Source organism: Schistocerca cancellata, chromosome 4 (genome assembly GCF_023864275.1).
Source record: "Schistocerca cancellata isolate TAMUIC-IGC-003103 chromosome 4, iqSchCanc2.1, whole genome shotgun sequence".
NCBI classification, from domain to species: domain Eukaryota; kingdom Metazoa; phylum Arthropoda; class Insecta; order Orthoptera; family Acrididae; genus Schistocerca; species Schistocerca cancellata.
This window is the reverse complement of record NC_064629.1, coordinates 615,213,067-615,230,458: the sequence shown is the minus strand read 5'-3', so window position 1 is coordinate 615,230,458 and position 17,392 is coordinate 615,213,067.

Here is a 17,392-nt window from a genome sequence, read left to right as displayed (position 1 = left end):
CCAGCATCATCCATTCTAGGAAACTGGTGTCTCCATCAATACTGCGCAAGCTAGAGGAACTACGGCGTACAATTAAGGCGAAACGTGCGGGAAAATGCGACAAGGAGTGCTGCTGTTTCCTGAAAACGCACACATGCATATTGCAAATTTCGTAACGCAAGAGTGAGATACCCGAGCACCGGCCTGTAGTCTTCATCTCAGTCCATGCGATTATCACGTCCTCGGTCCCTTACAAAAAATGCTTTGAAGGGTCGACGATTCCTGTCGACGATGTGCTTTTTCACACAGCAGGTCACAGTGTTTTACCAAACGGGTACCTTCAATCTGCCTCAATGCTCGCGGTGATTTTGCCTGAGTGGCATACTGATACCTGACTATACGGCCCTCGAACGGAAACTTTTTCATGACCCCTTGCCTATCATGCATACCAAGTGAAGAAGTTTCCTCTCAAGTATCTCAGTAATTCTGAGGCAATCTCGCCTACCCCATGTTCTTTGTGTCTACTTAGGTCTTTAAGTGTTCTGTCATGTTCTTCTCACAGCATCGTACTTCCTATCTCATCATCTGCTTCTTTTTCCCTTTCTATAGTGTTGTCCTCAAGATCGTTTTCCTTGTATAGCCCTTCTGTATATTCCTTCATCTTTCACTTTTCCCGTATTTACTAAGTACTGGTTTGTTTTCTGAACTTTCGCTATGCTGTTCATGGAAACTTCCAGTTTTCGTGTTCATGGTTCTACCTGCTTCTTTATTACCCCTGTATGATTATTATTTTTAAAGGTTTTCAATAACATTAGCAGCACTTGTGCTTCGAAATGAATCGATGGCAACAGGTGAAAATTTGGACTCGAACCCGGCTCTCCCGCTTAACAAGAGCACTCACTTTAACTACCTCGACCATCCCAGCACGCATTCCTTTCGACCCAAATTGCCAGCTTGTTACACACTACTAGCATAGTATATCCTACCCACGAATCCCTCACCCGCCATTTCGGACTCCCACAAGAGACTGGGCTTGGTGTGCATCCGCACTGAAGGAATGGATCTTTGGTTGCCGCACCTTACTACGTGTGTGTACGTGTGTGTTGTCTGTTCTTTCGGACGTGTGGTGTCAGGTCTTTCGCACATGGCATTCAGATGCTATGATGTCATCACGTTAAGGGTGTTCAGTTGTAAAACTGGTGTGATTAGTGACGGGAGGGACACTCAGCTTCAATACTGGGGATGGTTACCCTCATCAGGGACAAACTTCCATGACTTCCTGCAGAAGTTAAATGTAACTACATTTACGATAGGGAAAGTGCACACCATTAGCAACTCCGGTGCACTCAAGCTCTTTAACGTTGCATATTTTTGTCTCTTGTTGTCATTACTTAAATGTAACTGAGTAGAGGCAAAAAGTACATTTTTAGTCCCATCTGGTTCCCATTTGCTGCTGAAAGATCTAGTCACATTAATGGGACGACCATCTACGTTTGACGTCAACGTGCAATAACCACTCACAGACGGCAGGTGGCAGCTCTAGCAGAGGAGGTTATATAAAGTGTGTCGGGGGGACATGGATACCAGTGCAGTTGTAGTTGTGTGGAAAGGGAGCAATTTATCTAACATCCAAAAGGGGATGATCACTGGTTGGTGGACCAAGGGGGGAAACATTTCCGAAACGGCAAAGTCTGTAAACAGTTTGCGTGCCGCTGTGGTTAAAGTGTATCACACTTTTCAAAACAGCGCTATTCGAAACCGGCACCAAGGCAGCTGCGGTTGACTACGGCCGATGATAACATGGGTGAACGACGGCTGCTGAGATGTGTACGGGCAATAGATATGCAACTGTTGAGCACTTGACTGCCCAATTGTACCAAGTGGCTATCAACAGCGTCTCCTCGACGACTGTTCAGCGAACACCTGGTTCATACATCAGTGCTGACTTCTGTCCATCGGCGACTAAGTGTGGATTATGCACGCCATTGCCCCACCTGGACAACCACTGAGTGGCGACGAGAGGCCTTTTCAGATGAATCACGTTTTATGCTTCATCAGACAGTTGGCTGTTGGCGTGTTCGGAATGAAACGTCTGAACATCTGAGAGTAAAGGTTCGAGGCCGGAGAGGGAGGTTTATGACCTAGGGAATATTTTCGTGGCGTTCCCTGGATGATCTCGTTATTCTGGAAGGCACAATGGATCAACACAAGTACGTGTCTATCCTTAGGGACCATGTGCTCCCTTACATGCAGTTTGCTTTTTCTTGACACGATAGCATCTACCAACAAGACAATGCAACGTATCACAGTTCTTAGTGTATGCGCGTGGTTAGAACAACACCAGGATGTGTTTACCGTACTACCCTGGCAACCATACTCTCCAGATTAAAACCCAATCGAGAATCTGTGGGACCACATCGATCGGGCTGTTCACGCCAGGGAACCTCAACCGAAAAACCCAAGCAGCTGTCCACGGCGTCGGAGTCGGCATGGCTACACATCCCTTTACCTTCCAGAACCTCACTGAGTCTCTTCCTGAACGTCTTGCAGCGGTCCGCACTGCAAAAATGATTATTCAGTCTTTTGACCGCTTCACTCCACGAGATTGTTTGCCGCCAGGCGACGATTCCGCGGCGTGACGGGGTAAGGAAAGTGTATAAATGGAGAGGAGATGAATGGGGAATCATTATAGAGATAATATGGCCCAAAATGAGCAAACCCACTGCCGTATGTGAGTTAGGCAAAGGTTTGATTTCTTTGTCTCAACGCCCGGGAACGAGGCTCTTCGAAACTTCGGAGCTGATCAGCCCCTCCCGTGTTATTGTCATCAGCATCTATAGAAAATGGTTAGAGAACTGTGAAACATCGAGTAGGTTACAAGGTATTGGACGACCGTGTCTCGTCACAGAACGAGGACGTCAGAGTCTTGCTCCCACTGTAAAGCAGGATAGGCGGTGACGTTTGCAGATATGTTTGCAGCGTACAATGCCGGTGCAGGCAAAAATGTTTGTTTTGGAGTACACCGTTCACAGAATGTGACCCATTCGTGCTCTCATGATCTGACAACATTGTCAGTTACAATTCCAGAGAGCACTTGATCATTGAGATTAGACGGTGGATCAATGGAAACACGTCGCCTGGTCGGACGAATCACGTTTGCTGCAACGTCAAGGTCGAGGGTCGTGTTCGCTAACGCCGTCGTATACTAGTATGGGTGTTGGAGACATGCACTGCACCACTGAAATAGTTCTGTGGGGTAGTAGTATGCGGTGGGAGTCATTAACCTGGGTTACCGCAGGACTTGTGGTAGTAACTAAAGACATCGTGACAAGCTATGGAGTACATGACAATTATTACAGATCACCTGTAACTCTTCATGCTTCATGCTACCATCAAGGAGATTATATCTTCCAGCAGGATAACTGTCCATGTCACAAGGCCAGAATGATGCTAGTAGTTTGAGGAAAATGATAGCGAACTTACATCGACGCCTTCGCCACCAGATTCGCCTAATCTGAGCCCGATTGCACACATCCCAGATTCTGTATGGCTAAAGCTCAGCACCTGCAAGCTATTTGCCTGTAACTCACGGTAATTGTGTGATCTATGTGTAGACACCTAATACCACCTACCGCCGGAAAGCGGTCGAATTCAACCTACTCAGAATCGACGGTGTATGGCGTTCCATGTATGGGCTAACAAGTTCTTAAGGTGGTAATCGTATTCTTTTATAATGCTCACGTAGAATGTCACTCGAGCTAACCAACTTCATTTGTATTTTGGTGGTATTCCTAAATTAATCCAAACGAGTGTCTGACTAATACCTAGCAATTGACCATGGTGATCATGTTCCCCATCTTTAACCCATTGCTAATAATGTGCAAATGGCAAATTACATTATAATGGTAACAACAGATATTTTTCACTTGTAATGTTTGAGGGCCACTCCCGTTTACTTACTTTCCCCTGAGGTATGATCCCGGCGATTCTGATAATTTCCGACTACTTTTATCAGTAAATGAGCGATTCGAAATCACGCTACACTGAAGAGCCGAAACATCATGTCCACCTGCTTAATAATTTGTTTGTCCGTTTTTGGAACGAAATAGCTCACTGATTTTGCGTATCATGGGTCCAAGAGTTTATTGGTAGGTTTGTGTAGGTGTGTAACACTACATGTCTGCTCACAGGTCACGTAATTCGCGTAAATAATGGGCCATTCATTTGCGTACGTGGTGATGGTCCTCGATAGCGACTCATATGGGTTCCATAGAATTTACATCAGGCATATTTGATCATCGAGAAATCAATGTGAGTTCCTATAATGCTCCTCAAATCACTGTACCACGGTTCTGGCTCCGAGAAACGCACACTTATACTGCTGAAATATGACATTGCCTTCGGGGAAGACATCATGCACGAAGGGATGCAGGTAGTTCACAGGTGTTATTGTGTCTTCGATTGCTAGCACAGGTCCCATGCAAGCACAGGAGGATGTCTACCGTAACACAATACTACTCCAATCAGCCTGCATCCCTGGCACACTGCGCACTTCGAGCCGCTGTTCACATCGATGATGGCGTTTGTGGAGACGACCATCAGTACTGGGATGAAGTTTGCGTAAACCCACGCGGCATTGTTGCCAAATTTATTCAAGATGGTAGATTCAAGATGGCGGCCGCACAGGTGGCAACGTCACGCTGGCATCGTGGTGGGAAGTTCAAATTTTGGCGGAAAAATTGGTCAATTGGGCTACCTCCACTAACCTAACTCCACCCCTTGCCCGCCCGGATAGCCGAACGGTCTGACTCACGGCTTTCCAGAGCGGGAAGGAGCGCCTGGTCCCCAGCACGAATCCGCCCGGCGGACTTTTGTCGAGGTCCGGTGAACCAGCCTGTCTGTGGATGGTTTTTAGGCGGTTTCCTATCTGCCTCAGCGAATGCTCGCTGGTTCCCCTATTCCGCCTCAGCTGCACTATGTCGGCGATTGCTGCGCAAACAAGTTCTCCATATATCCGTATATTCCTTAGGGGTGGGGAGGGGGGGGTCCACACATAAGCTTAAAACCTGCGAAGATCCCGACACATAGTCCCCACCCACCCCACTTAAGCTCCACCCCTGATCAGCAAGATGCTCCGCCCAACCGGAGCAAAAAGATACACATCGTCGCAGATATGTTACTCCTAGAACGAGAACTACAAAATGAACAATTTCCAACGTATAATGCAAAGACTTTCAGTTTCAGGTATTAACGTAAACGTTTATAACTGTGTGTTATTGATGAAGTAGAAGTGTCTATAACTTAAAATGGATTACCGGTACCTAAACCTTATAACAAGCGGAACAAAAAATCACGAATGATTTAAAATAATAAATGAAAGCGAAGTACAAACGTGCTGTCTGTTAATTACAATGTGAGACAATTATCATCAAATTAATCGCTTAATATAACGTGATCTTTCGGGAAAACTACACTTCGCAAATAATGTGGTTGGAAATGTTATGTATGTCGGTAATAAAAGCTTACGATGCCGCAGATGGCAACAGAGTTTATTTCTTTTATTCATCCAAAAAAATATTTCCAGATTATAAGACACAGAACAAACACAAACCAAAACAGCAGAGTAAAAATACTGTGTTATGTCAGTAGAGACATAAATGTAAGCTTTAGCCACCAAAAAGCTTGCACTATTTGCATTAGCAACGCTATCTTGTTTCTAGTCTCTGTATCTCAAACATCCAAAATATTCTGCTACGGAATAGAAGCAATAATCTAATAAGAATTGACAGGCCTACTTGTTTACAATATCCTCACTTGACTCAATATTTTTATGTTTATAAAATGTAGCTTGACCGTATTTTCCATACGCAAATGCAGGTACTGTTTCCGGTCTTCCGTTGTGAGGGAACTATAGGGGGTGGGGTGAGGTCCCGTTCGTGAGCGAGGTATGGGGGTGGGGTGAGAACCCGTCGTGGGCGAGCTGAGTGCGGGGTGGGTGTCACAGGGGGGTAGAGTGGGGGGGATCCTCGCTGGGATCTTCGCAGGTTTTAACGTTTGCTGGGGTCCACTGGGGGCCAAACCGCACAATAACCCTGGGTTCGGTGTGGGGCGATGGAGGTGTGAAGTGAACTGCGGTAGTCGTCGTGGGGCTGTGGACCACTACAGATGCGGTGGGGAAGGAGCCTCTCCATCGTTTCTAGGTCCCCAGTTAACATACAACATACATACACATCCACCCCCCTTTCAACTCCCCTCCCCTTCCCTCACCCACCTAGAAATTGGTGGGATAAGTAATCAGTCGGTTCTGGGCTGCTGGATAGGATGGATGTAAGTCTTTATGTTGTGGTCATTGCAGTACATTGTTTATTTAAACGGCTAGAGTTATCATAGACAGTTTCTCCATCCTGTGCGTTCACCTTGAGTTTCAGAGTCCAGCTGATTTAGTTCACAACACCACCACCAGAGGGCACTGTTCCCCCCCCCCCCCACACACACACACACTCCTGTGATGTAATCCAAGATGGTGGTCCAGGGTTAAATGGTGGGGGAAATTCGCTCAGTCTGTGTCCAGCTGCTGCATTTGGAGGACATATATAATTGTTTACTGTATACTTTGCGTCCAATTCATGAGACGTCTGTGCAGGAGAAGGAGGAATTGAATAGGTATATTAGCTTTCATCATGCAGCTGAGGACTGTGTCTATAGCCACCTGCACAATGTGTAGAAAGCAATGACATTTGGGGAATGTATGAAGAAGGTGAATACTCTATGTCAAATAATGAAGATGTGGCAGGATGGAGCTAAGTTAAACTTAGCATCTCATGCTGATAAATGCGTGTGCTGTAACTGAAGGTCATTTGATAAAAGTCCATTAGGTCTTCCAAAGCGCAAGAAGGAAGACGTTCACACACTCTGTTGCATGTGCTCCCTTCCCCAGAATCTCCAGGCTGCGCTCATAGCGCTGGCACGCGGCAGATGCAAGGGTGACAGTACGCTAAGCAATAAATACCTCAGCCTTCTTTGTGGCGCGCGGATGACTTGTTGAACACGAACTGCCACAGGAGTTATTAAATCTGATGTTTAAGCATTGTGTGGAATATTGTCACATACACATCTTGAAGATGTCACAGGAACTAAAAGTACCACTGCAAAAAAAGCGAGAGCTTTGCAGATGATGCTAGAATATTTAAATAATTTGTGATGCAAATATACATTTTATTCTGAGGAATAACACCACCACCACACTTGAACACAGATTCTAAAAAAATATCCCAGTGCATTTATGAAACCATCCTTGAGACACTTCACATGCCTTTGAGGAAAATAGATACTGAAACTGATATCAGCTGCAATATCTTACACTCTAAAACGACAGTATTTGGAAGTCAAAATAAATATCTTTAACTCTATACAGGACGCTTATCGCTTTTCGAGTTTTAGCTGCTTGTTTGAAGGCACTGAAAGAGGGACAGAAAAATTTCTGAGTCTTACACCTGCTGTGGTGTTCATCACTTTTGTGAAACGGTGAGTGAACTTAGTTTATATTTGCTGCTGGGGTCAGAGACGTTATTTTCCTCGCTTCTCGAAGCGCAGACTGGTGTCAAGCACAGACGGGAGAATCAGAACAATTGCACAAACAGAATTCGAAGCACTGTCCTACAGGCGAGAAAAAGGGCTTGTGTTTTCGGTCAATTTTCGATGTCCAACAGCTGCTGGTCAGGAGATGCTTTAAAGCCGCAATGGCGGGTTAGGGAAAGCATCCCACCTGACCAAACGAGAGGAGGATGGTCTGCTTGGACATGTCTCTGAACACTCGAACAAAAAAAATCATCACGTGACCCTCAAATGTCACATAACTTTTAGTAGATACCTCGCCCTTCTCTTGCCCAAACCATTCTGTACAGGATTCTATGCCCCACGCAACGGATGTCTTATGACTCTCTGACGCCATGGATCTTCCTGTGAATAGAGCATTCTGATTGGTTCTTACTGAGTTTACCTGTCATACAGCTGCTGCTGCCCCCATGTGAGAGCACTGTCCGCCATTTACGAGGTGCATTCAAGTTCTAAGGCCTCCGATTTTTTTTTTCTCTGGACTGGAAAGAGATAGAAACATGCGCATTGTTTTAAAATGAGACCGCGTTCATTGTCAATACGTCCCAGAGATTGCAGCACCGTACGGCAGATGGAATTTTATCGCCAGCGGCGAGAATGAGAACTGTTTTAAATACTTAAAATGGCGACGATTTCCTTACTTGAACAGCATGTAATCATTCGTTTTCTGAAGCTGCGTGGTGTGAAACCAATTGAAATTCATCGACAGTTGAAGGAGACATGTGGTGATGAAGTTATGGATGTGTCGAAAGTGCGTTCGTGGGTGCGACAGTTTAATGAAGGCAGAACATCGTGTGACAACAAACCGAAACAACCTCGGGCTCGCACAAGCCGGTCTGGCGACATGATCGAGAAAGTGGAGAGAATTGTTTTGGGGGATCGCCGAATGACTGTTGAACAGATCGCCTCCAGAGTTGGCATTTCTGTGGGTTCTGTGCACACAATCCTGCATGACGACCTGAAAATGCGAAAAGTGTCATCCAGGTGGGTGCCACGAATGCTGACGGACGACCACACAGCTGCCCGTGTGGCATGTTGCCAAGCAATGTTGACGCGCAACGACAGCACGAATGGGACTTTCTTTTCGTCGGTTGTGACAATGGATGAGACGTGCATGCCATTTTTCAATCCAGAAACAAAGCGCCAGTCAGCTCAATGGAAGCACACAGATTCACCGCCACCAAAAAAATTTCGGGTAACCGCCAGTGCTGAAAAAATGATGGTGTCCATGTTCTGGGACAGCGAGGGCGTAATCCTTACCCATTGCGTTCCAAAGGGCACTACGGTAACAGGTGCATCCTACGAAAATATTTTGAAGAACAAATTCCTTCCTGCACTGCAACAAAAACGTCCGGGAAGGGCTGCGCGTGTGCTGTTTCACCAAGACAACGCACCCGCACATCGAGCTAACGTTACGCAACAGTTTCTTCGTGATAACAACTTTGAAGTGATTTCTCATGCTCCCTACTCACCTGACCTGGCTCCTAGTGACTTTTGGCTTTTTCCAACAATAAAAGACACTCTCCGTGGCCGCACATTCACCAGCCGTGCTGCTATTGCCTCAGCGATTTTCCAGTGGTCAAAACAGACTCCGAAAGAAGCCTTCGCCGCTGCCATGGAATCATGGCGTCAGCGTTGTGAAAAATGTGTACGTCTGCAAGGCGATTACGTCGAGAAGTGACGCCAGTTTCATCGATTTCGGGTGAGTAGTTAATTAGAAAAAAAATCGGGGGCCTTAGAACTTCAATGCACCTCGTAATGCAGGCGGACAAATTACGTGACTTTCAATGGCAAATGCATTTTGTTCAGATCGAAAAAGTACGTACAGCAGTCATATTGCACTGACAGTTAAACCAAACAGAGGTGGTTTTAGATCCTGATATATGGTTACTATCACCAAACATACTCACATCGAAGTGTCAAACATAATTCGTATCCTGCACCATACAAAATCATCACTTATACGTCCTGCATATACCTATTGGCCTCCTGAAACTCATTCATGTTCAGCGAAGAAAGACAGATACCAAAAAGCATAAGGATATCCACTGTATATAGTCGCAACACTAGATATTTCCCACGATGTCAGTCAGTCATCCACCATAGCCAAAGGTTACGAGGCAACCGCCCACGACACACGCTTGCTTCATTCGCGATCTGAGCCCCCTCCACGGATAGCAGTCACTCCATGAACAGTTGTACAAAGAGTGCGCAGGTTCCCGCGTACAAAGGCGTTACTGTTTCCGGCCCCGACCTGCTTGTTTAGTTGCTTGCTTGCTGCTATGCTTTCTACAGTCATCTACAGGCTCTGGATTACATGAACATATGTACTTCCACATAGTTTTGCCAGAATATAACACCACTTATGCGATAATTCTCGATATCAAGCACGTAGAAGTAGGCTACCGACCGGCTGCACAGTATAATTCCAATGATAAAGACTGAAAAAAGAAACATTAGCGAGGAGCAGTGAAGTAGAACGTCCTGTAAACTACTGAGTAACCATAAACTTATCTCGTCTGCGAAGATTTTTATGTGAAGACTCGAAAATAGAGGAAACTAGTAGTTTTACTCGTATTTTGTAACAAATACCAATGTCAATTATATAACAGTTTCCAAATCGTCTTTCTACTTAACAAAGACAACTAAAGCGTTTCTTATGTCTTGAGAACCAGCAAATCTGGACTGGATTGACTGGACACAACTTTCCACATAAAATCTTTTCCACATGTTTTTCACCATCTAGATGCACACAACACACATCACAATCGATTTTATCTCAACCAAATAAAGACGGGAAATGTGTAGAATGGTACTACAGGCAGCCATCCGGACAGTTTACATGTGAAGGAATAGCTGTCCAGCGCAAACACTTGACCATATTGAATCTTCTCAAATTTCAATAGCAAATTCTCCCAACTCACGTGACCACAAAGGCTGCCCAACACATACTGAGTATTAGTTTGCTATTGTCCCACGTAGAGGGCGACATGGTTAGGTCACCTGCATGTTGTACCCTAGCCCGTCTGGTTTCAAGGGTTCCCACCGCAAGCCAGAAATGTCAATTGTTCCAGTTACAGGCTACCTCCTCCATGTGTGCTCTTACGCCCCAGGTAGAATTACCTTAGGAAACCAGCCACATATTTATCACTGTACTTATAGCCAAATATTGCAATTGCGACCTCAATCTGATGACATGAGCGAAGTATCGGCAACAGCCCCTGTTGTTGACTGTGGCTCTGGAAATACGAAAATCTGTTTCCTTCTTATGACTGGACACAACTTTCCACATAAAATCTTTTATTCTCCTTCTGGTTATTGATGCATTGAAGACAGAGTTTTCCATGTCAAATCCACACCTTCCTTATCAGAGGATAAAACCATTTTCTTTCCACATGACGGAACACTGACCTTAGTAACTTTGCACCCAAACTCATACCTTATAAGCCTGCTGATCACAAAGAAACTATCACACATCCACTACTAAGTACAATACCTCGTCAATAACTGCGTGCTGGCGATATGAAACAATACTGAGCTAATATCCACGACGGATGGACATTTCTCATTTGTTTTTCTTTCGTGTGCCACCAGTGTGTCCTATGAAGAGGGACATAATCGTTCTATAAGCGACCAGCTTTTAAAAATACGATTTCAACGGCTATATTACTGTCACCCTACAGAAAATGTGGTTCTGATTCTACAGGCGCACACAATTATTGCTGATGATATCCATGTTAAAAACTATACAAACTTTGTCAATCAAGGTATGGTACTGCTGCCGAATGAAGTGGCCTACCACAAAAGTTGAACGACACTGAATATAGATGGTGATCGGTGGGGTATGTATTAACAAACCAAAAGCGCAGGTGCACGTCACTAGCGATGGAAGCTCTTAATAAGATCACCGAATTTAGAAACTGATTCGGTTAAGGAGTGTGGTATTAAGCCGATATTTGCAACTTCCTCATGCCACCACTAGATATTACTTACGCGAACAAATAGTGTTTGTAACGCCTTCTATCACTATGCCATGTCAGAGGTTCTGTGATATATCCAGTGCATTATAGGTGAGGGAGGTCGGTAACTGAGAATGATCACATACAGTAGATGGTGTGCTATGTGAGGAATCACTTTAAAAAATGCAACTCTAGATTGAGGTCCTAAGAAATGTACAAAATCCTATGACGAAAATATTGGCTTTCCATAGCTATAGTGTTACTGGAAATGTTTTCTGCAATTTGGAATCAATTCAACCATATACTTGTGTCGGATACTATGGAGACGTTTTGTAATGATTGCCGCCACTATTGAATCATTTTTATGGCTCCCTCACTTCTCGGTACGAGACACCGTTTTCGAAGCTGTCTGCTAAGGACCCCATACAGTAAAACCCCAGCTTGGTGTTATACACACTCCCTCTGTATCTTGTAATTGTTCTTTGGTCTCTGCAGATATGACAATATGATCGTTGCAGTTTGAGTCAGAATTGAGTATATGTCGGGGAGCGCTGTATATATCACCTTCTGCAACCCATAGAGAAACAGGGTGAGCTGAATTGACAGGATCGTGTTCTGACCACTCGGTGGAAAAGGAACATGTTGCTGTAATTCCACCAACTTTGTATGATGTGTAAGGGTAGCGCTACACGAAGCTTTCTCCTGCAACACGAGACAGTAGTAAAAAAAGACAGTACGAGCAGTTACGGGAACTGGGAGGAGGACAAGAAGTTTGCTACTGAAGTGCGGTGCATTTATAGACTAAACACAGGTACTGCAATCAGAAGAGGATCAGCATCCCTCAGAGTGTATGACTGTCTGTCAATCAAACATTCTCTCTATCATCGTTATTTTTGAAGCATCCAACAGAGGAAAACTATGAACTACAAAAACTCCACTAATGTCACCCAGTATAAAACTCAGTATATCAGGAACCACACACTGTCTGCATGTTGGCATTGAGCATACATGATGACGCCGTTGAATACACGGGTATTGATATCCTCAGTGGTCGAAGTCGCTTGCACAAACCAGTTTAAAGTTTCGTCACGTGTAACGTAGGAGGACCATATCCCACACATCATTAGTCCCAAATGAGGGTCCCTGTGTTGTTGTTTGATATACTATTAGATTCTACTGTATCGCATCCGGGCAGTGTATTATTACAGCTTTGTACACCACCATACATTTTATTTTTTCCACCATGACATCATTGTCTTTGTCAGGTTCTAAACTGACAGTAATTTGTTTCAATCCATTGGCTCTGACTGAAAGCTGGACATCACATGGTGTAAATTACATTGCTGCTCCCACATCACACAGATTGATGATTGAAATAAAAAACAGTCACAACATATGGAAACTGGAAGAGTTTTGAGGCATTGTTGAGCATTTCCAAACACCTGCCCAAATGTTACTGATGACCTCCACATTTAAACTCATCTTTCACAATGACAGGGTAGCAGATCAGTCGGTGTTCGGTTTTACTGACTCTTCATATTGAGTCATGCCGGCCGAAGTGGCCGTGCGGTTAAAAGCGCTGCAGCCTGGAACCGCAAGACCGCTACGGTCGCAGGTTCGAATCCTGCCTCGGGCATGGATGTTTGTGATGTCCTTAGGTTAGTTAGGTTTAACTAGTTTTAAGTTCTAGGGGACTAATGACCTCAGCAGTTGAGTCCCATAGTGCTCAGAACCATTTGAACCATTGAGTCATGTACGCAGTTACTGTTTCAGTGGTAGCTACCAAGACTCTCTCTAATGGTTCAAATGGCTCTGAGCACTATGGGACTTAACTGCTGAGGTCATCAGTCCCCTAGAACTTAGAACTACTTAAACCTAACTAACATAAGGACATCACACACATCCATGCCCGATGCAGGATTCGAACCTGCGACCGTATCGGTCGCGCGGTTCCAGACTGTAGCACCTAGAACCGTTCGGCCGCTCCGGCCGGCCAATGTACTGTAACAAGCATCACAATTCGTAGTATAATCAATTTCAGGAGTTTTACAGAACTTTTCCGTAATTTCAGCACCGACCAATGACATGACAGCATACTTCTCAGTTTCTTGTCATCACTATAACCACCCATCCACTACTTAGCTAGTACCATTCCAAATGTAGATATATGATTGTGCAATACATCCATTGATAATTAATTCTCGAACATGCATGGAATCCTATACTAATCTACATATTTCTAGCACTTTGATTATAGTGTGTAATTTACGGTTACAATTGCCCATCTTTCCCTATACAGATGGGAGTCACAGAGCAGTTTCACATTCTTAGGATAAAGTTACAGATCTCCTCACATTGTCTACATCTACATTTATACTCCGCAAGCCACCCAACGGTGTGTGGCGGAGGGCGCTTTACGTGCCACTGTCATTACCTCCGTTTTCTGTTCCAGTCGCGTATAGTTCGCGGGAAGAACGACTGTCGGAAAGCCTCCGTGCGCGCTCGAATGTCTCTAATTTTACATTCGTGATCTCCTCGGGAGGTATAAGTAGGGGGAAGCAATATATTCGATACATCATCCAGAAACGCACCCTCTCGAAACCTGGCGATCAAGCTACACCGCGATGCAGAGCGCCTCTCTTGCAGAGTCTGCCACTTGAGTTTGCTAAACATCTCCGTAACGCTATCACGCTTACCAAATAACCCTGTGACGAAACGTGCCGCTCTTCTTTGGATCTTCTATCTCCTCCGTCAACCAGATCTGGTACGGATCCCACACTGATGAGCAATACTCAAGTATAGGTCGAACGAGTGTTTTGTAAGCTACCTCCTTTGCTGATGGACTACATTTTCTAAGGACTCTCCCAATGAATCTCAACCTGGTAGCCGCCTTACCAACAATTAATTTTATATGATCATTCCACTTCAAATCGTTCCGTACGCATACTCCCAGATATTTGCAGAAGTAACTGCTACCAGTGTTTGTTCCGCTATCATATAATCATACAATAAAGGATCCTTCTTTCTATGTATTCGCAGTACATTAGATTTGTCTATGTTAAGGGTCAGTTGCCACTCCCTGCACCAAGTGCCTATCTTCCTGCATTTCGCTACAATTTTCTAATGCTGCAACTTCTCTGTATACTACAGCATCATCTGCGAAAAGCAGCATGGAACTTCCGACACTATCTACTAGGTCATTTATATATATTGTGAAAAGCAATTATCCCATAACACTCCCCTCTGGCACGCCAGAGGTTACTTTAACGTCTGTAGACGTCTCTCCATTGATAACAACATGCTGTGTTCTGTTTGCTAAAAACTCTCTAATCCAGCCACACAGCTGGTCTGATATTCCGTAGGCTCTTACTTTGTTTATCAGGCGACAGTGCGGAACTGTATCGAACGCCTTCCGGAAGTCAAGGAAAATGGCATCTACCTGGGAGCCTGAACCTAATATTTTCTGGTTCTCATGAACAAATAAAGCGAGTTGGGTCTCACACGATCGCTGTTCCCGGCATCCATGTTGACTCCTACAGAGTAGATTCTGGGTTTCCAAAAACGACATGATACGCGAGCAAAAAACATGTTCTAAAATTCTACAACAGATCGACGTCAGAGATATAGGTCTATAGTTTTGCGCATCTGCTCGACGACCCTTCTTGAAGACTGGGACTACCTGTGCTCTTTTCCAATCATTTGGAACCTTCCGTTCCTCTAGAGACTTGCGGTACACGGCTGTTAGAAGGGGGGCAAGTTCTTTCGCGTACTCTGTGTAGAATCGAATTGGTATCCCGTCAGGTCCAGTAGACTTTCCTCTGTTGAGTGATTCCAGTTGCTTTTCTATTCCTTGGACACTTATTTAGATGTCAGCCATTTTTTAGTTTGTGCGAGGATTTAGAGAAGGAACTGCAGTGCGGTCTTCCTCTGTGAAACATCCTTGGAAAAAGGTGTTTAGTATTTCAGCTTTACGCGTGTCATCCTCTGTTTCAATGCCATCATCATCCCGGACTGTCTGGATATGCTGTTTCGAGCCACTTACTGATTTAACGTAAGGCCAGAACTTCCTAGGATTTTCTGTCAAGTCCGTACATAGAATTTTACTTTCGAATTCACTGAACGCTTCACGCATAGCCCTCCTTACGCTAACTTTGACATCGTTTAGCTTCTGTTTGTCTGAGAGGTTCTGGCTGCGTTTAAACTTGCAGTGAAGCTCTCTTTGCTTTCGCAGTAGTTTCCTAACTTTGTTGTTGATCCACGGTGGGTTTTTCCCGTCCCTCACAGTTTTACTCGGCACGTACCTGTCTAAAACGCATTTTACGATTGCCTTGAACTTTTTCCATAAACACTCAACATTGTCAGTGTCGGAACAGAAATTTTCGTTTTGATCTGTTAGATAGTCTGAACTCTGCCTTCTATTACTCTTGCTAAACAGATACACCATCCTCCCTTTTTTTATATTCCTATTTACTTCCATATTCTGGGGTGCTGCAACGGCCTTATGATCACTGATTTCCTGTTCTGCACTTACAGAGTCGAAAAGTTCGGTTCTGTTGGTTATCAGTCGGTCCAAGATGTTATCTCTACGAGTCGGTTCTCTGTTTAATTGCTCGAGGTAATTTTCGGATAGTGCACTCAGTATAATGTCACTCGATGCTCTGTCCCTACCACCCGTCCTAAACATCTGAATGTCCCAGTCTATATCTGGTAAATTGAAATCTCCACCTAAGACTATAACATGCTGAGAAAATTTATGTGAAATGTATTCCAAATTTTCTCTCAGTTGTTCTGCCACTAATGCTGCTGAGTCGGGAGGTCGGTAAAAGGAGCCAGTTATTAACCTAGCTCTGTTGTTGAGTGTAACCTCCACCCATAACAATTCACACGAACTATCCACTCCTACTTCACTACGGGATAAACTACTACTAACAGCGACAAACACGCCACCACCGGTTGCATGCAATCTATCGTTTCTAAACACTGTCTGTGCCTTTGTAAAAATTTCGGCAGAATTTATCTCTGGCTTCAGCCAGATTTCTGTACCTATAATGATTTCAGCTTCGGTGCTTTCTATCAGCGCTTGAAGTTCCGGTACTTTACCAATGCAGCTTCAACAGTTTACAATTACAATACCGATTGCTGCTTGGTCCCCGCATGTCCTGACTTTGCCCCGCACCCTTTGAGGCTGTTGCTCTTTCTGTACTTTCCCGAGGCCATCTAACCTAAAAAACCGCCCAGTCCACGCCACACAACCCCTGCTACCCGTGTAGCCGCTTGCTGCGTGTAGTGGACTCCTGACCTATCCAGCGGAACCCGAAACCCCACTACCCAATGGCACAAGTCGAGGAATCTGCAGCCCACCCGGTCGCAGAACCGTCTCAGCCTCTGATTCAGACCCTCCTCTCGGCTCTGTACCAAAGGTCCACAGTCAGTCCTGTCGACGATGCTGCAGATGGTGAGCTCTGCTTTCATCCCGCTAGCGAGACTGGCAGTCTTCAGCAAATCAGATAGCCGCCGGAAGCCAGAGAGGATTTCCTCCGATCCATAACGACAGACATCATTGGTGCCGACATGAGCGACCACCTGCATATGGGTGAACCCTGTACCCTAAATGGCATCCGGAAGGACCCTTTCCACATCTGGAATGACTCCCCCCGGTATGCACATGGAGTGCACATTGGTTTTCTTCCCCTCTCTTGCTGCCATATCCCTAAGGAGCCCCATTACGCGCCTGACGTTGGAGCTCCCAACTACCAGTAAGCCCACCCTCTGCGACCGCCCAGATCTTGCTACTGAGGGGCAACCTCTGGAACATGACAAGCAGCCATGTCCGGCCGAAG